Raw genomic sequence first — 26,029 nt, forward strand, 5'->3', positions numbered from 1 at the left:
TACCCTGGCTACAGAGACATGAACCCGTTCTGAATTGGCAATCTGGTGAGGTGCTCCGTTGGGGGCAGGATTGCCATAAGACCTGCCTGGTCCCGGTTCGCCCGGCTCGACCTCCGTCTACTCCGGCTAAATTACCTGGTCTACCGGCACCTTACTGGTCCTATGCAGATGTCTTCGACAAGAAGGAAGCAGAGACACTGCCACCTCATAGGCCATATGATTGCCCTATCGACCTGGTACCCGGTGCCACTCCACCCCGTGGGCGTATTTACTCGTTGTCATTTGCCGAAACCCGGGCTATGTCGAAGTACATCGAAGAAAATCTGGCTAGGGGATTCATCCAGAAATCTACCTCCCCGGCTGGATTCTTCTTCGTAAAAAAGAAAGACAGCTCTCTACGCCCCTGTATCGATTATAGAGGACTCAACCAGATTACTATCAAAAACAAATACCCCCTACCGCTCATCTCTGAGCTGTTCGACCGCCTTAAGGCTATGTGCCCACGTAGCAGATTTGATGCATAGCGTTTTTGCCTCTCTCTGGCAGAAAAAAACGCATGCAGATTTACATGCGTTTTTTCTGCCAGTGAGAAGCGTTTTTTCACCGTTTTTGCATGCGTTTTCGCATGCGTTTTTTCAAGCAGTTTTCCAAGCGATTTTGAGCATCACTTGGAAAAGTGCTTGACAAGTTGGTCACACAATATAAATCCATGCAACCGGCATGGATTTATAATGTGTGAACAACTGATGCTTTAAATGCAGCATCTATAGTAAAAAAAGAGAATTAAAACGTTAAAAATAAAAAAAAAACTGTATACTCACCTCTCCGGTCTCCTCCAGTCTGCTCCCGGCCGCGTCCTCTCTCTTCATCGTCCCGCAGTGTACTGTCAGGACCTGCGGTGACGTCATTTAGTCAGCTGATGGTCACGCGACCATCACCTGACCGCCGACGTCAGCGGTCGTGTGACCATCAGGTGACTAAATGACGTCACCGCAGGTCCTGACAGTATGCCACGGGACGCAGAGGAGAGAGGACGTGGCCGGGAGCAGACTGGGGGCTGCCGGAGAATTGAATATACACGTTTGTTTATTTTTAACTTTTTTCTTTCTTTTTTTCACCGCGTGGTAGCCGGGATGAAGAGGAGTTGTAGTCTCCTCTTCATCCCGGGTACCACATGCACCGCGATTAAGCTGCAAATTCGCAGCCATTGAATTTAATTGAAATGCAGCAAATCCACATATACCTGCGGGTTTGCTGCGTTTCAATGTTCATCAATGGTCGCGAATTTACAGCGTGATCGCGGTAGAAATGGTCATGCTGCATTTTGCAACGCAATGCGAATTCGGTGTGCAAATTAGTGCATCATGTGCACAGCACATCCAAATTCACATTGATTTGCATGGCAGACTGTTTTACAAGCGTTTTCGTGGCATTTTCGCAGCCATAAAAACGCCGTAAAAAAGCTACAAAAACGCTACATGGGCACATGGCCTAAAGGCGCGAAGATCTTCTCCAAGCTCGATCTTCGTGGGGAGTATAACTTGGTCCGGATCCGCCAAGGAGACTAGTGGAAGATGGCATTCAATACCCGGGACGGCCACTATGAATACTGTGTGATGCCCTTCGGCCTCTGTAATGCTCCAGCCGTCTTCCAAGAATTAGTTAACGACATCTTCTGTGACCTCTTATATTCTTGCGTGTTAGTGTACCTGGACGACATCTTGGTCTTCTCTCCAGATCTTCCCTCACACCGGAGGGATGTTCGTCGGGTCCTGCTTTGGCTCAGGCAGAATCATCTATATGCAAAATTTGAGAAATGCCTCTTCGAGCGGACCTCTCTTCCGTTCCTGGGCTATATTATCTCTAAGACAGGTCTACGGATGGACCCCGAGAAGGTCTCTGCCGTCTTAAAGTGGGCCTGTCCGGAGGGGTTGAAGGCGATTCAGCGATTCCTGGGCTTTGCCAACTATTGCTGTCTCTTCATCCCACATTTCTCTTCCCGGACTGCTCTCATCTCTGCGTTCACCCGTAAGGGAGCAAATCCTAAGGAATTGCCGTCCGAAGCAGAGGAGGCCTTTCTCTCCTTAAAACAAGCCTTCTCTTCTGCCCCAGTGCTGCACCGTCCGGATTGCAACAAAAAGTTTTTTTCTGGAGGTTGATGCTTCCTCTTCCAGAGTCGGAGCGGTGCTCACCCAGAAATCTCCGTCTGGGAGAATGGTAACCTGCGGCTTCTTCTCCAAGCTCTTCTCCTCGTCCGAGCGCAACTACTCCATAGGGGACCGAGAACTGCTAGCCATCAAATTGGCACTGGAGGAGTGGCGTTACCTGCTTGAGGGGGCTCTGCACCCGGTGGTCATCTACACTGACCACAGAAACCTGGCATATCTACAGAATGCCCAAAGACTCAATCTGCGTCAGGCCCAGTGGTCTTTGTTCTTTGGCTGCTTCAACTTTACCCTACATTACCGCCCTGCGGACAAGAACGTTAGAGCCAACGCCTTGTCCCGATCCTTCCTGTCTTCTGATGAAGAGGAGGAGCCTATGCATATCATCGATCCCTCCAAAGTGATGAATGTGGCCCCCTTGGACCTGTCTCGTCTCCCACCCGGTAAGACGTTTGTAGCGGTTCCGGATCGTAAGAAGGTTCTTCACTGGGGTCATTCTTCTAAACTAGCCGGCCATGCTGGCCAGAAGAAGACCTTCCTGCTCATTACCCGGCATTACTGGTGGCCTACCCTGCGCAAGGATATGATTGACTTCGTCACGGCCTGTTCGTCCGCAACAAGGTTCCCAGACATCTTCCAGCCGGCCATCTCCTCCCTCTTCCTGTACCTGCTTCCCCGTGGCAACACGTTGCTATGGACTTTATTACTGATCTCCATGTTTCTGCCGGTTGTACTGTCATTTGGGTGATTGCTGACCGCTTTTCTAAAATGGCCCACTTCATCCCTCTGCCTGGTCTCCCATCTGCATCTGTGCTGGCTAAGGACTTCATCCTTCACATCTTTCGTCTCCACGGCCTACCCTTCTACATTGTGTCTGATCGCGGGGACCAGTTTACTTCGCGTTTCTGGAGAGCTACATGTAAGCTGCTGGATCTCACCCTGGATTTCTCCTCTGCTTACCATCCGCAGTCCAATGGCCAAGTGGAACGTATCAAACAGATCCTTACCAGCTACCTCCGGCACTTCGTCAACGCTCACCATACCGATTGGGTAGAGCTCCTACCATGGGCCGAGTTCTCCTATAATAACCACGAGAGCGAATCTTCTTCCAAGTCCCCGTTCTTTGTGGTCTACGGTCAACATCCCCGGATTCCGTTCCCCATCTCCGCTTCATCAACCCTGCCGGGGAGTCCCTGGTCAGCGAATTTTCCACCATTTGGGAGGACACTAGATCTGCACTTCTTTAATCCTCCGAGCAGATGAAGAAACATGCTGATAAGAGACGTCAGGACCCACCTAAATTCCATCCGGGAGACAAGGTTTGGCTCTCCTCCAAATTTGTCTCAAAATACCCTCCTATAAGTTGGGTCCACGGTTCATCGGTCCATTTGAAGTTCTCAAGCAAATCAACCCAGTAGCCTACAAGTTGAAAATCCCGGCCACCTTGCGGATTCCCAACTCCTTCCACGTATTTCTCCTCAAACCGGTTGTTCTTAATTATTTTTCCGACAATCCAGGTACCTCCCCAGCTCCGGTCTCCGCTGAGAACGTCTTTGAGGTATAGAACATTCTGGCCACCAAGAGGGTAAGAGGAAAGACCTTTTTTATGGTGGATTGGAAGGGGTTTGGCCCAGAGGAGAGAACTTGGGAACCCAGGGAGAACATCCACGCCCCGCTTCTCCTTAAAAAATTTCTTTCCGGCCTAAAAAAGAGGGGGCGTAAAGGGGGGGGTACTGTAGTATAGGGGTCTCTGCCCCCTGACAGGCAGAGACGCCGTCCCCCTTACCGCCGTGCTCCCGGTCCGGTGTCTTCCGGCTCTCCTGCTGCTGCTGGCGCGTGCAGCTTCCCGGGCACTGTGCTGAGGGGGCGCGCACGCTCCCTCCCTCTAAAAGGGGCCGCGCGCGCAATCCTAAGCTGTCCCCGGCCCATGGCCGGAAGACCTCTCATATAAAACGCACCTCCTCCAAAATGGAGGGGCCTGTGCAAGGTTGTAGCTCTGTGTGCTAAACTCTGCTTCGACCCTCAGGTCCCGCTGCTAGCCTGACTACCAGTCCAGTCCGCCAGCCTGACTACCAGTCCAGTCCGCCAGCCTGACTGCCAGTCCAGTCCGCCAGCCTGACTGCCAGTCCAGTCCGCCAGCCTGACTGCCAGTCCAGTCCGCCAGCCTGTCTACCCGTGTCTGCCTGCCAAGTACACTCTCCAGCCCAACGGTCTGCTTACGGTCCTAACCCGCCAGTCTGTCTATGGGCCAGGCTTGCCTGCCTACCCGGAGAACGTACCAGTTACCTGCCGTGCCTACCAGCAGCCTACCTGGAGGCTCCTTCCAGCTACCCGTGGTGTCTACTAGTCTGTCTTCCCGGATCACCTGTCAGCCTGCCTGCTGTGCTCATCTGCTGTACTGGTCAGTCCCTGCCTTCTGACCCGTGGGAGTCACCTGCTCTCATACAAGGACTGGTCCAGAGTAGCACCTGGTCCCTCTCCTCGGTCCTTCCCTGGTTCACGGAGTTGATTGAGCCGCCGTGCGACCTTGGTCAGTCCGAGTTGATACCTAGTTACGCCCCTCTGGTCCCTCCTTGCACCGCAGCACAGAGGTTCCCCCACCCGGATCCGTAACAATACCTATTTATTGGTATACCATTTTTTTTTGTGATATATTTTTAAAATATTTGTACAAATTTGTCTACCTTTTTTCACTTTTTTATTTAGTCCCTCTATGGGACTTTAACTTTTAGTTGTCTGATTGCTGATATAATGCATTGCAATGCACCAGTGTTACACTGACACAAGCCTTTTAGACCATGCTCATGGCACGGTCTATGCAGTCTACCATCGCTGGCAGAGCCAGAGGTTGTCATGATGACCTCTGGTTGCCATGACAACGATCGGGCCCTTGTGATGCCATCGTGGGTGTGCCAATCAGAAGGGAGAGAAAGCCCCCTCCCTCTCTTGGCCTCTCTCTTGGCCTCACAAATGCAGCTATCCATATCGATCGCTGCATTTAGGGGGTTAAACAGCTGAAGGCCGTGCGGATACCGCTCTTGGCAGTGACAGCTGGCTCCCGATGGCGATCACACAGGCATAGCTCCTCTGCCATGAACAATCACCATAACGTGCCCATACATCAAAGGTTGGGAGTCCTACCCGACCATGACGTGTGGGTACGTCAAAGATTGTGAAGGGTTTAAAGAAGGGGTGCACTCCTCTAAGGACTTGATCCAACAGTCACCCACAGTCAACAGATGTGGAGTGTGAGGCAGCACATCCAGTGAAAGAAATATTTTATTAACCCATGTCTGTATTGGTAGAAAAATGTTGAGCAAACCTTTAATCACGCGAGTCTAGATTATTGTTTTATATGCTTTTAGAAGTGTGAATAATGGGATTGACCAGTGGATAAACATTATTTGCATAGGGTTTATACCGATCTTAAAAATTAAAAGCAGCAATAATCGCTAACTGATATCTGCTGTTCCCATTACTGTCATAACTGGCCCCATTTTGACACACAGGAAATGCTACTCAGACAATGATAAGCTGTTAAAGGGGCTGTCTACTATTTGCACAAGCCCTTCTTAAATGCTACAGCGTTCTGTGTAAAATAAAAAAACTTTATACTTATATTCCACACTGGCGCAGTTCCAGTGTTGTCAATGCTGGGGCTGCTGGCTCTCGAGTGACATTATTATGCCACGTAAGTGCTGATGCCTATGAGCAGGGACTGGTGAGTATAAGTTTATTTTATTTTACATGGAGGACTGCAGAATTTGGCAAGGGGTTATCTAAATAGTGGACACCCCTTTTAATTGCTTTCCTGTGTGTTCAAACAGAACCAGAAAGTGGAGACTTGTAGGAACCAGGTGAGCATTGGATAGGAAGCTGGTGGATTGGTGGGAGAATATCTTGTTCTATTATTTTTTTTTAAAAACAGATTAAAATAATTTTTATCCACTGGACATCACCTTTAAACTCATGTAAAAAACGAGAGAGAGAGAGTGCTTCTGGGTCTTTGGTGTGCTGAACCAAGTTGCTTCCATTCATTTCCAGCTCCAGTTATCCAGTCCTTCTACATTTTGAGCCATTGCGACTGACTGGTATCAGTTTTCCCTATAGCATTTGCCAGGTGTAAACAGCAGCTCAGATTGCAGTTATTGTGATGCACTGGGTCTTTTTTTATTGTAGCAGGGTGCTGAGAATAATACAAGGGGATATTTATGGAGTACTTTGCTGTTACAAAATTTTAGGTATGTTTTGAGAGGAGCACTTAAAACGGTAACAAGGTACTGTATGTGTAAAGTTTCATAGAAGACCCATTTTAAACTTTTACTAGCTGACGGAGCTAAATTTACAAGCTAGAAATAGTAAAATAAAATGCAGCATTTTTTTTAACTAGTCTAGGGAAGATGTATTTCAAGGGTGTCACATTAAGGTCAGGGTGTCTTGTAACTGTCAAACAAGGCTTGTAAAATTACAGCATTTTCTATTGCTAATGTTTGAAAAGTGCATGTTTACTTTCCTGGACTGACCTTTAAAAAATGCAGAAGGGTCTAATTAAAAAGAGTCGTTGTAGCTGTACATAACTTAATTGGACTAACTGGATGATTAATCTATTTTATGTGATGAAGCTCATGGTGACCTGCAGGAAAATGTCATTGTTAATAATTGTGATAGTTTACACTTAATTATTAGCTGTTGTAATTCTATACAGATTATGAGTAGACATAAACTATTGCCAATCCCATGGAAATAATGAGATCCCGCTACATTTAACCTCCTCCCTGCAATGAAAATCTATTGTTTTAGGGATAACACTGAATTTGTAAAGTATGTCTCACACAGAAAATATTTACTAAAGTTCCAGACAATTGTTTTGTGCATCTTATATGATGATATATATGTTAATAATGATATGTCCTAAATCCCTTTAGGGACATCCTTGACAATCTCAAAACCAATAGATTAAGCAAATAAAATACAGTATGTCCAATTTCCTGAAGACGGATTTGGTGGATAATTAAGTGTATGGGGCGACCTATAATTATGTATAATGCAGATGCCAGGAGTTGCTCTGCTATTTTTATAAATATATATTTAAGCCCCATTTCCACAAAATTTCAACTCAACCCTGCCACAAAATTTCAGTAATCTTTTACTTAGGTCAGGAGAAAGTGTTAATGAGGACAAGGCAGCTGATATCATTTTGTCATGCTAATTAAATTATAACAGCAGACTGGGTGCTTTAAAAAGGAGCCAGTGCTTAAAATAATAATCTCCCCCTGTTATCTATGGTTATCTACAAGGAAGAACATGCAGTCATCATTACTTTGTATTAAAGGGCTTTACAGGCAAGGACTTTAAGTTTGCCCTTCAACCAAAAATGACTGAGATCTTTAAGATCGTCAAAGAGAATTTAATTGCTGTGAAGAAGACTTCAGGGTGTCAAAGAAAGTCCAGCAAGTTCCAAGGCAGTCTCCTAAAGAGGACTCAGATATGGGATTGGATCAACATCAGTGTAGATCTTGCTCAGGAATAGCAGCAGGCAGGTGTCAATCCATTTGCACGTACAGTTAGCCGAGTGTTTTGGGAGGCTGGTCTAATGACAAAAAGTGCAGCAAGCAAGCCACTTTTCTCTAAAGCCCCCGTCTCACATAGAGAGATCGCTAGCGAGATCGCTGCTGTGTCACGGTTTTGGTGATGCAACAGCGACCTCACCAGCGATGTCGCTATGTGTGACACTTTGTAATGATCAGGCCCCTGCTGTGAGGTCGCTGATTGCTGAAAAGTGTCCTGGACCATTTTTTGGTCGTTGCCCTCCCGCTGGTCAGCACACATCGCTGTGTGTGACCAGCGGGAGCAGCGATCAGGCTGGTAACCATGATAAACATCGGGTTACTAGGGGCACTCGCGCACCTAGTAACCCGTTGTTTATCATGGTTACGAGCCTGCTAAAGTGAGCGGTAACCTCCCGCTCACTGTAGCAGAGTGGTAACCATGATAAACAACGGGTTACTAGGTGCGTGTGTGCCCCTAGTAACCCGATGTTTACCATGGTTACCAGCCTGCTCCTGCTTCAGCAGGCTCGTAACCAGGAGCAGGACATCGTGGAAAGATTTTTAACTACCAATTTTCAGCCAAGCTTTTTCTGGCAGCCATGTAAAGCATATACTCTATTGAATTTTAAATTCAATCATAGTTACAATGTATAATATTTAGAGATGAGCAAAAAGATTTGCACTACTCTGGTCCGGCATACACTTTTATCAAGGTCACAAAGTCGCGAAGGTCTAGAGATTGCAAGAGGAGCCCAGGATGCCCAATCTGACTGCCATGGAGAACAAAAGTGGACTCGGACCAGGGTATTAATATTGTATGTGTGTTTGAATACAGTGAGTAATCTCGCTTACTAATAATTCATTATGTAAAACCATGAGAACAGCTAATATACATATGTTACTATAACCAATGCATCTATATTCTCAAGTGGAAACAACCACTTGTAATCTTTTCAGTCTTTAGGAAAATGAACTGGATAAATTCCATATTTTTTATCAGTCATTTGTCATTGAGTCATCGAGTAAGCATGAAATCTATTTGACATTCTGACAGGCTGTGAGTGATGTATTAGAGTTAATTCACTGTATCGGGTGTTAACATGAAGGGTTTGGATATCCTGTAGATGAATGTATAAGATCATTTGCATGGCTCTGATTGATCAGCATGTTTATAGGACATCTTGAAAAGATCATTTGCTGATCAATCAAACGTCAGATTTCATGATAAAGGATACAATATTAAATTATACAAAATGGGGCAACACTAACTGCCTTTTGTCAGACATTTATAGAAAAATGGAGATAAAAAGTCTCTCAAAGTGTTGGGAACATATGATTTATTATAAGACAATATATGAAGAATGTGGCAAACATATAATGACACAGATACAGCATAAATATATCATAAATAAAATTATAATAATAATATAATAAAATAATATTAACTAGATCCAGTCCAAGGAAAAAATAAATAAAAATAAAAATGGTGGATATATAAAAATGTATTAAACAATATGTATATATTACTTATTGTGGATCCCTCATGCATAAATATTGTTGATAAATGCTATTGTTGTGGTAGATACTACATCACAGCAGTGGAGTTAAATATACGGTGGATTCTGAATGATTAGTTTACAGTTAGTAAATGCTATTATTGCTGCAATCAGTGTAAAGCATTAGTGAGAGAAATTGTAGCATACGGTTTCCATGTGGATTTAATAACTCACAATTTGTAGTTTCCCTTTTGATTATGTGGTATAAAACTGCATCAAGCTCCTGCACACTTTCACTCTGTGGAATCAGTGGCCATGACTCACAGCGAAGAACTACAGAGTTGCTGCTGTTGTGTGTGGTTCCAGCATATAAAGTTTGATTTGAGACACCACCACGTATAATGTACCATAAAGGTGCTGCGTCTTGTAGTTCCAAAGTTTCGGACGGAATTACAGATGCAGTGGATCACTTTGTGCAACCCTGGTTCACGGTCCAGGTCAGTGCTTTCTGGCCATAGACAGTAGCTACACAAGTTTCCTAAGCCTCCAGGTTCCTGAGCTCAGCGTTTGATTTGCCGGACAGGCGTGATGTCATCTTTGTGGCGCACAAGTGACTGGGATCACGAAGAGTAAGGTAATGTGCTGGACCGTGGACTGGGGTTGTGGGAAGCGATCCACTCATTTACTTATTAGTATGTTTTTGGAGCGTGGAAGGAAACCCTAGTAACATAAGAAAACCTGTGCAAACTTAGAGGAACATGCAAACACTATGCACATGGTCAAATTGTAACCTAGAACACTAGTGCTCCCAAGGTATGCACAATAATCCAGTAATAATTCAACCTTCATGATGAACACACTTTCAAATCTGAAGTCGTGAAAATGTAAAGGAATGGTGAAGCTGCCCACACCCCCTTGAAGATATTATGGTTATATACAGGTGCATCTCACTAAATTAGAATATCATTAAAAAGTTATTTTATTTCAGTTCTTCAATACAAAAAAAATGAAACTCATATATTATATAGAGTCATTACAAACAGAGTGCTCTATTTCAAGTGTTTATTTCTGTTAATGTTAATGATTATGGCTTACAGCCAATGAAAACACAAAAGTCATTAAATCAGTAAATTAAAATAATTAACAAAAAATACCTGCAAAGGCTTCCTAAGTGTTTAAAAATGTACCTTAGTTTGTTTCAGTATGCTCCCCAATCATGGGGAAGACTGGTGACTTGACAGATGTCAGAAGGCAGTCATTGACACACTCTACAAGGTCCCAGAGTTCCAATTTTCATTTGGAAATCAAGGTCCCAGAGTCTGGAGGAAGAGTGGAGAGGCAAACAATCCAAGCTGCTTGAGGTCTAGTGTGAAGTTTCCACAATCAGTGATGGCTTGAGGAGCCATGTCATCTGCTGGTGTAGGTCCACTGTGTTTTATCAAGACCAAAGTCAGCGCAGCCATCTACCAGGAAATTTTAGAGCAGGACTTGGCACCTGTCCACACTGCCAAAAGTACCAATACCTGGTTTAAATTCAACAGTATCACTGTGCTTGATTGGTCAGTAAACTCGCCTGACCTTAATCCCATAGAGAATCTATAGGGTATTGCCAAGAGGAAGATGAGTCACCAGACCCAACAATGCAGACGAGCTGAAGGCTGCTATCAAAACAACCAGGGCTTCCATAACACCTCAGCAGTGCCACAGGCTGATCGCCTCCAAGCCACGCCGCATTGATGCAGTAATTGATGCAAAAGGAGCCCCGACCAAGTATTGAGTGCATTTACTGAACATACATTTCAGTAGGCCAACATTTTGGATTTTAAAAACATTTTTCAAGCTGTTGTAATAAAGTATTCTAATTTACTGAGATAATGACTTTTGTGTTTTCATTGGCTGTAAGCCAAAATTATCAACATTAACAGAAATAAACACTTGAAATAGATCACTATGTTGTGTTGTGCCAGCATTCTTATGTATATACTTCTCATCAAGTTGTTTAGTAATGGAAAGTTTATTTTTGGACTCTAGGTCTGCAGAGGTGTATCGCCAAAGTAACAGCAACACACACACACAGTTATGACCACCATTTTCCTATAGCGTGACAGTGTGCGGGGAATGCTCCTCAGCCTTGGCTGCCACCCCACCCGTTATATAACTAACACAATAATAAGCTGACTCAAGAACATTTTTCACTAAATAAAATTACTTTTAAGTAATGTGGATGTACTTGACAGTAAAAGTCAAAACAGGATAAGGAAAAAATGTAAAAAACAGAAATGTGTGGATCAATTCACAGGACCCTGGTCAGCAGCCACATCTGTGTTCTGTGGTCGTCAGACAGGAGACCTACGAACCACCGCTTACCTGACAACATTCTCAGCGGCTCTTCTGATAAGTAGGCCCACTAGGGATTTTAGCAAGTGGGAGATAGTTCGTAGAAGTATCCTCCAGCAGCAACAGAATTCTGAAATGGATGATGGACCAGAGTCCTTCAAATTAAATTGCTTGTGTTTAGCAAACAATAGATTGCAAAGCGATACTAGTACTGCTAGATGTCCCCCTTAGCTAAATGTCCGCTTTAAACTTAAAATAAAATATGCCGCACTAGGAATTGCTTTCAGTAAATGCCTCTAAGTAAATAAGAGTTTTCTAAAAAAATTTTCTATAAGAGTTCATCTCAGCACTTCTTTTTAACATGTTATACCTTTAAATTTTCATTCATAAGCCCAACATTAAATGAATAATATAATAAAACAAAATATAAAAAAAAACACTGGCCAGGGCCCTTTTTACAGTCATGACTGCTTTTATAATATCCACACACTGCCTACTTACTTTTCTCTCACATCCTGACAAATGAGTGCTTATCTTTCTATCTGATTGGGCAATTTGGCATTAAAAGAGACAAGTACTATAGCATTTAGAGCATCCCAAAGCACACCAGCTATTTTTGGGTACTTATACAGAACTAGTACCCCTAGCAAAGCCGCTTAGTGTTCCCACAAAGTATGATAGCCCATTCATGGCTCCTGCACAGTATAACGCCTCTCTACACACTCCACAATTCCCGCAAAGTGCTCCCCTGCACATGCAGCAGGATGCTTAGTAATGTCAAAGTGACCTCAGCATATATGGCTATAGGGAAATAGATAGATCTCTAGTTCCTGTGATAAATTGCTTGGGTGAAAATACATTTTTTGAATTTCTAGCAGTAGAAGACTGTATAAGCTCATGTTTTCATCCTCCTGCACAATTTATGCAAACTCAGAGGCTGCGCTTTGTCTTTTTGTCTCAAAGTTCTTTTATAGACCTAACTATATGCATGTTGCTGTTTCATACACAATGTGTCATTAACACATCAACCTATTGAATTGGGACATACCTCAAACAAGGTGTCTAAGGGGAAATCTTTCTTCTTATGGAGAGTGCCAAGCCGGTGTAAGGAGACTTAATGGCCATGCAATGCTCTTCCGAGAATTTAATTATGTAAATAGCTTGAATAAGTGAACAAGAGTTCAATCGCTCTCTCTCTCTGACGAGGCAATTTCCATGTTCAAACATGATGGGCTTGAATAATAGATGGTAGGTATAACTGCAACTTACTAGTTACAACCGTTTTCCTTTATGATCATGCAATCTTATCTACGTCTGGAGAGTAAAACAGGGAAAATAATAGAAAAACAAAGCTTTTAAGTCCCTTTAAATTATTATCAAGCGTCGACAAATTTATAGCTAAGCAAGTTTTAGAAATGTCACTTGTACGACACTTTAGAGCCGCCGAACAACACTAATCTTCTATCTAACTTTGGTAATGTCAGCATTTATGTCTCATGGCTCTATGCAGATAATTCAGATTTCCTTACAGTAGGCGTACACTACACAGCTAACTTTAATAGTAGCTCTGATAATATAAATCATGAAATGTAAGTAGGAAAATCCTTATCATGCATTGTCTATCTGCGTACTTGCTCCAGTTTTGATTAAGAGTTCATGCTCTGAAAATCAGAAATATAATAGCGGATTATAAAGATTATGTTGTGTGATTTAATTTGCTTTCCTGACTCTACGATATAAAAGGCTGTGTACTGCAAAACAAAAGGGCTGTGAAATTGATTGGGTATCCGTCAGAGCTGTGAATATAAAGCAATATGCCCTTTCTCCTAACAGCCTCTACTGCAACATTACCCAGTACTAATAGGGCCGCCAGTGCTTTTAATGACCTGGCAAGCAAACGCTGAGCCAAGGTTGTTGAGAATGTTTCCATAAAAGATCACATCCCCGAGCCTAACTGCATACAACCTACAATGTAGAGTATAGAATAAAACGTCTGGAAATGTGCCGTCTGTGACATGGTAGCTGGGGAGTCGTGCATCCTGAGCTCATTAAATGGTCCCATGTAAATCATTTCCATGCTTGTCGCCAGTTGTCTGGTCACTTAACTGTAAATATACAGGACATTTTTACGGCCGCTGACTTGGCCTAAACAAGAACAGTTATAGCATTTACTCCTATATTATTTCTCTTCTTAAGCAATGATTTTTTTCTTTACTTCTTTCTCTAAAATCCTTTAAGCTGAAATATTAGCACTAAATAAAACCCACATATCCTTGATGAGTGAAACCTGTGTCTAAATTAGATTGTCTTGTTTAATGCTTTTTTATTCAGTTTTTGATTTATTCCTGTAAGGCTTACCTTTGAATAGGTTATGTCTATTTAGATTGCTTCTATAAATACTGATAAAATAAAGACGCCTTCTTAAATTTGTTACATAGAGCTTCAATAACGAACATAGTACATAATCTCGGTCATGACGTATACGTTTTACAATTGAGCATCCCATATAAAAATTGTACCCTAAAAAAAAAAAAACAATTGTCAGTCAGTGTCAAAAAAAAAAATCAGTGTAAATCATGAAATTTACCGAAGTTATCCAAGGACTTATGTTCCATATGGGGCTAAGCACTTATCAGCAGGTAGTTGCTAACTACCCAAATGTGCTGCCCCGCAAAGATCTTTCCTGGATCAGAATAGCCACGTACTGCTCCTGCTGGTGATTCTCCTACCTCCAGTGACATCACATCGACAGAGCAGCTCCTTTCCTCCTCTTTCCTCTATAGTGGGTGTCACCACCGATGTCATGTTGATTGACAGCCTGCTCAACCTATCACAGCAGGGAGCGGGCTATCAATCAACATGACTTCATTGTGGGAAAAAAAATAGAGAAAAATGTCTGTCGAAAAATGAAAATTTTAGGACATGGTGGAGCTTTAGTGATGCCATCTCTTCTTGATGACACAACCTATGTATGGAGTCCTACTGGCAATACTCAATGGAAAGACATGCAAATTGGTTCTCTCCAGGTAGTAAAGACAACTAATTCACCAGTAACAGCTAGAAGAGATTTGGTTAATATCTCAAACTATGTTTCAAAGCCTGTTAACCCCTTCACTAATAACCCATTTGGGCCTTTAAGATGAAGCTTTTCGTGTTTTTGTTTGTTACCTCATTGTATTCTACTCGTAGTAGTAATATTTCCATTTTTTGTCTACGTAGCTGTTTGAAGGCTTGTTTTTTTGTACAATGAATTGTATTTGTCCATTGAGCCATTTTGCAGTATACGTAACTTCTTGCCTAACTTTTATTAACTCTTCATGGGGAAAAAAAAATAATTCTGCTGTTTTTAATTTGTGTGTTAAATTTTATGCTATTCACGTGCTGCACAAATTTAGTGTTAACTGTGGGCCAGTAGAATTATATAGTTTTATTTATCTCATATTAGTTTTGTACAATAAATAAGCTGTTTGAAAAAAAAAAATATATTGTTTTTGTAGATTGGTAGATTGTGAGCCCTCACGGCAGAGTCCTCTCTCCTCCTATACCAGCTGGCGACTCAATTTTGTTCAAGACTATTGTACTTGTTGTTTGCTATGTATACCCCTTTTTACAAGCAAAGTGCCATGGAATAACTGGCGCTATAAAAATAAATAATGATAACTCATTTTTGTGCTGAGATACATACGGATATATACTTCATAGAGCAATAATGGGTTAAAGGGTTGAACAACCTCTACAAGTTAGCTAAATCATTTTATTTCTATTCAGCAGAGAGTTATTTTGCATGTTTTTCTCATGGAACATTACTAAGAAGACTCTCTGGGCATTTGGTCTCCTTATAGAGGTTGTCCTAACCTATGATATTGATCAATACCAGATAAGTGGGGTTCTGACATCCGGCGCTCTTACAGTTCACCCCACCCAAATCTGTTCCCCACATCTGGCACTTACACCGCTCAACGGAGCCATTAAAGTCATTTATTCAACCACTATAATATATAACAAAATCCTGTAAAAAGTCATAACGCATTTGAATACTCCAATGCTGCCCTTCTATATTAGCTATAAGGCAAAGCGAAGGCACAAATTCCGGGTGAACGGTGGATATGAGAGAACTGCTGACAATTCAGTTTCCAAATTCATAAAGGATCTTCACTTTAATAGGTTCCAAAAAATAACTGAGAGCTGATACTGTTGTCTAGCATGGCTGCAGTAAAGGGTTAAATAGCTAACAACCATCCGGTCCTATTATGTAATCTTTGGCTTCATTTTCTCTTGGGTGGTAATGAGCATGAATTCCAGACTCTGGTCCTTGGTGGCTTGAATTATGTGATACCCTTACAGTAGTCCAAAGTGTTAATTACCAGCTCAGGGATATTTCTAGACTCGCGGAGTAAGATTTAACATCTGATCCATTTGCATCTGCCACTGGGAAACTATAATTCTTATAAAACTAGCAGGCACTAATGAATACAATACATATTTTTACCAAGATTTATCACTCAGCAATTCTGCGCAGAGCAAATCTTTTTTACGGGATCATTTATATAAACATGCATGTCCTGACCTTTCATTATTTTATAGCAAGCATTTAGAAATCTACTAATAGTAATAAATATGCAGAATTCCATTTAGACATGGTGTTTAATACACACAGCTAGGAGAAAAATCAGGGCGAAGGGGGTTTTATATTGCCGCAGATTCCAGTTTTCGTTAAAAACAATAAAAAGCAGCAGTCAGACATTGTGGGAGATCGAACAGTTTTTCTTGTGACACGCAATAATTATTGTCTGCATCATCGCAACATAGAGGACTACAGTAAAGAACTGACACAGAACATAAACTGAGAGATCATACAGTTCAATCTAAGGAGGAACTACATACACATGAACAAACTATGACACTTGAAGGGGTAATCTGGGACTGTTACTATAGGTCTAAGAACTAACAGGCAGATAGTTGGTAACTACTAGGGTTGAGCGAGTATGTTCTGTCCGAGTATGCTCGGGCCGAGCTCCGAGTAGTTACAGCTGCTCGATGATAAGGTTAAATCGCTCCCGTGTGCATGATTTGCAATTGTTTGACAGCTTTATTACATGTGAGGAATGTCTATTTCTTACACATTCCTCACATGTAATAAAGCTGTCAAACAGTTGCAAATCATGCACACGGGAGCGATTCAACCATATCACCGAGCAGCTGTAAATACTCGGAGCTCGGCCCGAGCATACTCGCCGAAAGGGTTAATAGAACATACTCGCTCAACACTAGTAACTACCTTTCTGTGGTGCCCAGTGCCGATCTCTGCTGGCAAAGAGTGGTCACAGGCCGTTCCTGCCGGCACATTAGTAGTTTCTGCTGACATCAGGTTGGCAGAGCAGTGGCTTTTCTTCCACTGTGCTCTGTTGATGGGGCATGACTTTTTTGTTTGTGTCATATATATATTGATATATCTTTCCATTTTTACTATTTTTTACTTCTATTTTTTGTATGCTTGCAATTTTTTAAATGTTCACCATCGTGGTTGGAATTTAGGGCGTCCTGAGGCTTCTGCTTGATTCATCATTTGCCACTTTTTGAAGAGTTTAAAAATTTGTAGCAAATGTACTCTTCCCTGGAGTGATTTTATGTGTGTCAATTATTTTGTTGCATTTATTTCTTCATTTTGCGCAATGTGCATCTTTCGGGGCAAAAAAGTGCATAAAGGTGAAAGCCAAAAATAAAGAACATTTTTGACTTTGCACAAAATTCATGAACCGTGTTCACCATTTTGAAGAACTTGGAGTAAAAAATGGCAACAAATAACATATGACAGCAGGGTAGAGAAACTAAAATATAACATTTAATGTGAAATACTAAAAAGCCTCCAGGCTAAACAGCAGACTAACAAGATTTGACACAATAAAACATATACATCCTCATGTCTTATAAATCACCAAAATATAATTGAATGATAGACAATAGCAAGATAATCTTCCTGCCTATAGTTATGTCCAATGCAAATACAGGATGGCACAAAATACCAATCAATAAAAGGAACGGTCTCACCGCATTTCAGGTGGTGTTCTAATGAGAGGTATTCCAGGTAACATGATCCATCAGATAAGGTAGAAGGAGAGCACCAGAATTGTGTCAATTCTTGTTAATCTGTGGTTTAGCCAGGATGCTTTTTAGTATTTCACATTAAAAAATATATTTTAGTATGTCTACCCTGCTGTTTTCCTTACTTATACCCTGATTGGTAATAAGTTTCCTAGTGTTGACTGCTATTGTAATCAAATACCATAAGACAACAAAAAAAAAGTAATGTAATAAAAAAGCAAATTATGAATCAGGCACTATTTCTGTCGATGTCTCTATAAGGGCTCATTCACAATAGTGTATATATCAGAGGAGTGCAATGTGAGAAAAACATCGAATTGCACTCTGACCAATGTGAGTAAATGAGTAGAGATGAGCGTTGTTCTACTCGAACTGTTCGCCAATCTCAAATTCGAGCTGTTTTGGGCGGTGTTCGAGCCGTTCGGCGAACACGAACAATTTGAGAAAAATTCGGCTGTTCGAGGTTATGTTCGATAACTGTTCGTGCACCAAAATCATAACTGGATTTTTTCTCAGTAATGATGAAAATTAATGTTAATACGCAGTTTGAGTGTACAGCGGGGTGGGGGGAGGGGCAGGGGATGGATCTCTGCAGGAATAATGAATATCTCCATTTTTTTTTCTCTTTCCCGCATTTGCAGTGGGGAGGTGCAATCTGTCAGCCTATCAGCAGCGCACACACGGAGCGAAGTGCTTTTTTTCACACAAGCAAGGGCATGTGTCATTGGCAGTGTATGTCACATGTCCTTGCCCTATAAGACCAAGCCATTTTCCCTGTCGCCACCATTTTCTCACTGCTGCAGCTGCGTGGTAGACGGCACCGCTGTTGCTGTGTGCGCTATACCTTGTTAATTTCAAGACAATTTTCGCACAAATCTACAGATAGCTTGGGAGTAGGGAATAGTTGTGATTGCAGTCCTTTTCAGGACTAGGTTACATCAGTTCCTATCAGTTTTTGCCAGGCAGGTCTGTGCCAGTGCTGTGCAAGTTTTTTTCACAGCATTTGGCTGAATCTAGCAAAGCTAATCCTTTTTGGCCTATTGCAGAGTGTGTTAGTCAGTGGAGTAGCCTATCTGTGTTGCAAGATATACCACCTGTGTATAGAATACCAATTTTTTTACTGCACCTAGTGAAGTAAAATCTTTTGGGCATAGCATCATTCTATTAGTCCATCTATACTGACCTCCATCAGGTTGCAAATTAAAACTAATTTTTATCTGCATCTACAGTACCTCTGAAAAAATATTTGGGCTTCTACCTGTGTGTGGGACTTGTTGTATTAGTCCATCTATACTGACCTCCATCAGGTTGCAAACTGAATATATTTTTTTCCTGCATCTACCTCTGAAAAAATATTGGGCTTCTAGCTGTGTGTGGGTCTTGTTCTATTAATCCATCTATACTGACCTCCATCAGGTTGCAAACTGAATATAATTTTTTTCTGCATCTAGCTCTGAAAAAATATTTGGCCTTCTAGTAGTGTGTCGGACTTTCTCTATTAGTCCATCTATACTGACCTCCATCAGGTTGCAAATTAAAACTAATTTTTATCTGCATCTACAGTACCTCTGAAAAAATATTTGGGCTTCTAGCTGTGTGTGGGACTTGTTGTATTAGTCCATCTATACTGACCTCCATCAGGTTGCAAACTGAATATATTTTTTTCTGCATCTACCTCTGAAAAAATATTGGGCTTCTAGCTGTGTGTGGGACTTGTTGTATTAGTCCATCTATACTGACCTCCATCAGGTTGCAAACTGAATATATTTTTTTCCTGCATCTACCTCTGAAAAAATATTGGGCTTCTAGCTGTGTGTGGGACTTGTTCTATTAATCCATCTATACTGACCTCCATCAGGTTGCAAATTCAAAATAATTTTTTTCTGCATCTAACCCAGCCAATAGTTTTGGCCTAATACCACAGTTTGGCCACTCAGCTCTGCTCGGTTACCATCCATTGTTTTTTTGTGCAAACAACTCCAGAGTTGTGAATTAGTTAACCACCAAAATGAGTGGAAAAAGGCCTGCTGCTGGTGGAAAGGGGAATAGGCGTGTTGGGAAGGGGAAAAAAGGTTGTGTCCGTGGGGTAGGTATTAAAGCAACAGTAACATCTGCAGAAGAAAGACCATCTTCCAGCCAAACTAAAATGTCTACTTCTTTTAGCGGACAATGTGATAAGATCCCTTTCTTACGGCCACGCCAATCGCTACAAATTCCAGATGAGGCACAAAAACAGCAGGTGCTTCAACGGATATCAAGTGCTCCTTTAAGTGGGCTCTCCTCCACATCAACTTCAACATCACAAATACTCCAGTCCTCAAAGGTGTCACCCCAATCGCACTTGCTTCCTCACAGCTCCTAAATCTCCAGCTGCCCGTCTGAGTATGAGGTAGAACAGATGGTTGAGTCTGCAGAGCTGTTTACTCATACTATAGCCTGGTAATCAGAGGTCGACTCCAGCGCTTCTGTGAATCCAGACGAGGAAATGATCTGCACTGATGCCCAGAATCTTTATGAGTCGGATCCAGGACCAGACGCAGAAGGTTCTGACCATAATGTAGACCCTCATTCCCAAACTGTAACTCCTGTTGGTGGAGACAATGAGGAAGACGATGATAAGACTCAAATACCTGATTGGAGCGACAACTTTAGTTTTTTGTCAGGGCAGGAACAGGTTGGCTCTGAGGACGACGGGTGTGATAACGCACAGGGTGATGATGATGAGGTCGGAGATCCCACTTACTGTCAACCCACAGTCAGCCAAGAGATGAGGTCAGCAGAGGAGGTGGAGGAAGATGCTAGTGACGACGAGGTCAGGTTGCGCCTTCCTGGACAGAGACGTAGTACTGGAAGCACGTCAACAACTGCATCCTCAAACACAACTCTGCCTCTCACCACAAGTCGTGGTGGCTCTTCAGGTCGCATGGGTGCTAAGCCTTGCATAGCCTGGGCATTTTTTCAGATCGATAAAGATGACCCAACTCGTGTTATCTGTAACATTTGTCAGCAAAAGCTAAGTAGAGGCCAAAAAATACATAGTTTGAGTACTTCATGCATGAACCGGCACATGGACATGAAGCATAAGTTGCAGTGGGAAGCTCAGTGTGCTACAATGCGGCCTAGCCGGCCGGGCCAACCGCCGTCTGCCATATCTTGTGCATCCGCGGCCTCTTCATCCTCTGTGACTGGGGGGACAGCAGTCACACCTGTTTTGGGGCGCAGACCTGCCACCTCTTTACCCGCAACAGCCAGCGTGATTGGCAGGTCATCATTTTCTTTGGAGGTGGTAACACAAGCTGGTGTTGAGCGCTGTCCGACATCGATAGCACCACCTTAGGATCAAGGCAACCTAACATGTCCGCCTGCATCTTCCTCACAGACCGGCAGTTTGCCGGGGACACCCTTATCAACCCCGTCTAAGCACAATAGCCAGCCCTCGGTCCCTCAGATGTGGACAAGTAAAAGACCATTTCCTCCTAGCCATGAGAAAGCTAAGAGGTTGAATTTCACCATCTGCAAGCTCTTGGCTACAGAAATGCTGCCTTTCCGCCTGGTGGACACAGAGGATTTTCGAGACCTTATGTCCGTCGCAGTGCCCCAGTACCAGATGCCCAGTCGGCACTACTTCTCAAAGAAAGGTGTGCCTGCGCTCCACCAGCATGTCGCACATAACATCACCGCTTCTTTGAGAAACTCTGTGTGTGACAGGGTACATTTCACCACAGACACTTGGACGAGTAGGCATGGACAGGGGCGTTACATGTCGCTGACTGGGCACTGGGTAACTATGGTGACAGCAGGACAAGGGGCTGCTGTCCAAGTCTTGCCGTCCCCACGAATTGTGCGTCAATCCTCTTTATGTCAAAGTTCCTCCACTGCTTCTGCCTCCTCAACCTCCTCTCGGTCTTCCACCTGCACCCAAAGCCTGTCTGGTCATGCCACAAGCTTTCTAACTGCGCAGAAGGGATCCTGCACACCTCCTTACTATGCTGGCAGTAGGGCTCAACGTCATCAGGCGGTTTTTACATTGAAATGTCTGGGAAATGTGAGTCACACAGCTGAGGAGTTGTGGTCAGCTCTGGAGAACCAATTTCATGAATGGTTGTCTCCACTGGACCTGAAACCAGGGAAGGCCGTGTGCGACAATGCTGCAAACCTGGGTGCGGCCCTTCGCCGGGGCAATGTCACACACGTGCCTTGTATGGCTCACGTGTTGAACCTGGTTGTCCAGCAATTTTTAGCCCACTATCCCAGACTAGATGGCCTTCTGCAGAGGGCACGGTCGCTGTGTGCTCACTTCCGCCGTTCGCATCCCGCAGCTCAGCGACTTACATCTCTACAGAAGTCGTTGGGCCTGCCACTTCACCGGCTAAAATGCGATGTGCCTACCCGGTGGAATTCAACTCTGCACATGTTGCAGCGACTGTGGCAGCACCGACAAGCCCTGGTGCAATACGTTCTGACGTATAGCCTGGGCCAACGAGATTCAGAGGTGGGGCAAATCACGCTGGAGGAGTGGTCTCAGATCAGGGACCTATGCACCCTTCTGCACAGTTTTGAAATGGCGACGAAGATGTTTAGTGCTGACGATGCCATTATCAGCATGACTATTCCAGTGATTTACATGCTGGAGCACATGTTAAACAGAATTCGGAGTCAGGTGGTGGCACAAGAGGAGGTGGAGGAAGTAGAGGAGGAGGAGTTGTATGCGGAAGGGCTAACATCTGCAAGGTTCAGACGGTCGGCAGCACCAAGGCGGCAGGCATGTGAGGGTGGGGGAGATGGTTTTAGCAGGGAGCATGGTAGCAGCCAAACTAGTGAGGAAGGTGCAGGAGCCCAGGAAGAAGTGGAGGACGAACTGATGGAAGACTCATCAGATGAGGGAGACCTTGATCACATTTCTGTTGTGCGAGGTTGGGGGGAGAGGACAGAGGAAGGAAGCATGATTGTTACCTCGCCACCAACACAACAGGGACTTGGTGCTCCTGGATGCGCAACACACATGAGTGCCTTCTTGCTGCTCTACCTGCAACATGACCCTCGAATTGTGAGAATTAGAAATAATCCTGACTACTGGGTTGCCACACTGTTAGATCCCCGGTACAAAAGTAAATTTGCTGAAATTATTCCTGCCATAGAAAGGGATGCACGCATGCAGGCGTATCAGCAGAGACTGTTGCAGAATCTTACATGTGCTTTTCCACAAAATACCAGTGGTGCACGTAGTGAATCTCACAGTTCCAACTTGCCAACCGTGGGACCGTCAAGTGTTCAGCACTCAAACCGTAACAGAACCACAGTATCTGCTGGTAACATCAATTTTGCGGAATCATTTCACCACTTTTTTAGCCCATCCTTTGCAAGGCCACAGGAGACAAGAAGTCTGACACATAGTCAACGCCTAGAGACGATGGTACAGGAGTATCTCCAAGTAAACATTGAAGCCACGACTGTGTCCCTGGACCCTTGCTCTTTTTGGGCTTCCAATCTGGATAAATGGCCGGAGCTAGCCACTTACGCCTTGGAGATCTTGTCATGCCCCGCAGCCAGCGTTCTGTCTGAACGTGTGTTCAGCGCTGCTGGTGGTGTGCTGACAGATAAGCGCATGCGGCTATCCACTGATAATGTAGACAGAGTCACGTTCATAAAGATGAACAAATCATGGATCCGAAACGACTTTTCTACCCCTGTGTCATCCTGGGGAGAGTAAAAGCTTGATGATTGGTTAAAATCACCCTACCAACCGTTTTAAGCTTTCAAATTACTAATCATGTTTATCTGTATCTTGACTGGAAAATAATTTGGGCTTTGTAGCAGTGTGCAGCACTGATCCTATTAGGCCATCTATACTAAAGCTTCACCAGATTTAAAATTAAAAATAATTTTTAGCTGCATCTAGCCCGGAAAATAATTTTGGGGCTCCGAGATGCGCAAGGCACATAAGTGCCTTCTTGCTGCACTACCTGCAGCATGACCCTTATATTGTCAGAATTCGAAGTAATCATGACTACTGGGTTGCCACACTCTTAGATCCCCCAAACTTTTCGATCAACCTTTTCATTTTAATAAAGACCAAAAAAATGGTCATTTTTGAAATTATAAGCATTAGCAGGTTGTTAGAAACTGAAATCAAACAGTTTTCAACTCAAAACTTTATTCTAGGTGATGTTACATTTTCACATAGGACCCCTTGTTCGAAAGGAGCTTCTGAACTCTCTCGTCCATTGAATTTGTCAGGTTTTGGATGGTTTCTGCTTCAATTGTTTTGCATGAGGACAGAATACCCTCCCAGAGCTGTTGCTTAGATGTGAACTGCCTCCCGCCATCATAGACACTCCTTTTAATGATGCTCCAAAGGTTCTGAATGGGGTAGAGGTCAGGGGAGCATGGGGGTCACACCATAAGTTTGTCCCCTTTTATGCCCATATCAGCCAGAGATGCAGATGTTTTATGTGCAGCATGAGATGGTGCATTATCATGCAGAAAAATGATCTTGCTGTGAAATACACGGTTCTTCTTCTTGAACCATGGCAGGAAGTGCTGTTTGAGAAAATCCACATACATTATGGAGTTCATCTTTAGCGCCTTCAGGGATCCTAAAGGGGCCGACAATCTCTCTCCCCATGATTCCAGCCCAAAACATTACTCCACCTCCTCCTTGTTGGCGCTGTAGCCGTGTTTGCGTGGGGTGTCCATCAACCAGCCATCCTCCACTCCATCCATCTGGACCATCGAGCGCTGCACGGCACTCATCCGTGAACAAAACAGTTTTGAAATCAGTCTTCATGTAATGTTTGGCCCACTGGAGCCGTTTCTGCTTGTGTGAAGTGGATAGAGGAGGTCGACAGGATGGCGCATGCACAGCTGCAAACCTCTGAAGGACCCTGCATCTTGTTGTTCGGGGGACGTTGGAGGCACAAGCAGCTTCAAAATCTTGTCTGCTGCTATGACAAGGCTTTTTTGCTGCTGCTCTTTCAACCTGACGTAATTGCCTGTAGGAAAGAGTCCTCAATTTGCCCTTATCAGCACGCACACGTGTGTACTGTGAATCAGCTACATACTTCTTGATTGCCAAGACACTTCATCCTGATCATCGCACAATGTTGATTGTAGTCATGCCTTGACCTAAACACTCCACAATTTGTTGCTTCTCAGCAGCCGACACATCCTTTTTCTTTCCCATTTTGGCAGAAAATGTAGGCTGCTTAATAATGTGAGAGAGCCTTCTTAAGTAGTCTTGCCTTTCATTGGACACACCTGCCAAACTAATTAGCACAGGTGTCTGCAATTGCTTACAGTGATATAAAGAGCCCTGACACACATCACCATCAATGAGTTTAACTGACAAACAAACAAATTCTTCCCTTATCACTCCTAAACACTTTTTGCATAATAATTTGGAACGCAGTGTACATGTGCTTTTCCACAAAACACCAGTGGTTCACGTAGTGAATCTTACAGTTCTAACTTGCCAACCGTGGTCTGTATGGAGTTGTTCAATAAAGGGCCCAAAATTAAGATAACATAGATGGGAGAGGTCTCTATGAATAGGAATTCCTAAGTATTTGATACCCTGTGAGGGCCAGGCAAAGGGAAAGTTGGACTGGATGGAATCCTATATGGATTTGGGGAGGGAGACATCGAGGGCCTCAGACTTCGCTGCATTGATTTTAAAATTTTACCATGTAACAAAGTGATCTATTTCAGCCATAACAGCATGGATGGATATATGTGATTGAGTGATATATACTAGGACATCATCAGCAAATAGAGAGCACTTGTACTCGGTGCCTCCCACCTCAATCCACCTAATATTGGGGTTATGGCGAATTGATGAGAGCAGGTGCTCCGTCACTAGGATGTATAAGAGAGGGGACAGAGGACATCACTGCCTTGTCCCATTGGTGATTGTGAAAGGTGATGAAAATGTTCTGACGCACCCCCTGGGCCTTGGGACACCCGGAGCCGGACCCTTTTTGGTGGATGCTGGTGGTTGTAGTCTTCGTGGCGGCGACCCGGTTCCGTGGCTCAGGGCGGTCAAACCAGTGGCGGAACTATTTATGTGGTTTTGATGTTTAAATGTCCGACTAAGCCACCCGTGGATTGCGGTCAGAGTGAACCGCCGCTACAGGGCAGACCGCTGAGGCTGGTGTTGTGGGTGCAGCAGAGCGTAGCATAACTCCCCACGGGAGGAGTATAGCCTCAGGGCAGTGTATGCGGAGGATGGGGGTGATGGTGCAGGGCAGCAGCAGTAACGACACGGAGTCAGTGATGCAGTTCAGGGCCTTTACTCACAGTTCTTATTATCCAGACCACGTCTGCAGGTAACGGCTGCCCACGTCGTACTGTGCTCACCAGGTGAGGGGCTCAGACAACTCCC

At 43.7% G+C, this 26,029-nt stretch overlaps 1 protein-coding gene across 2 annotated transcripts in view; it reads right to left on the bottom strand.

Moving 5' to 3' along the window:
• LOC141166366 (protein FAM240B-like) overlaps positions 1 to 26,029 on the bottom strand; it is a 66,543-nt gene that overhangs the window by 21,062 nt on the left and 19,452 nt on the right. The window contains exon 2 of one of the 2 annotated variants that reach the window (XM_073652997.1): positions 11,578 to 11,677. The exons of the other annotated variant lie outside the window; for it this stretch is intronic. The gene's annotated coding sequence lies outside the window, so the exon portion shown is untranslated. The remainder of the gene's footprint in view (positions 1 to 11,577; positions 11,678 to 26,029) is intronic. 2 annotated transcript variants of the gene reach the window in all.

The sequence above is a fragment of the Phyllobates terribilis genome, unplaced genomic scaffold (assembly GCF_046119375.1).
Source record: "Phyllobates terribilis strain yellow unplaced genomic scaffold, ASM4611937v1 Scaffold_1__5_contigs__length_1240528914, whole genome shotgun sequence".
Taxonomy (NCBI): Eukaryota; Metazoa; Chordata; class Amphibia; order Anura; family Dendrobatidae; genus Phyllobates; species Phyllobates terribilis.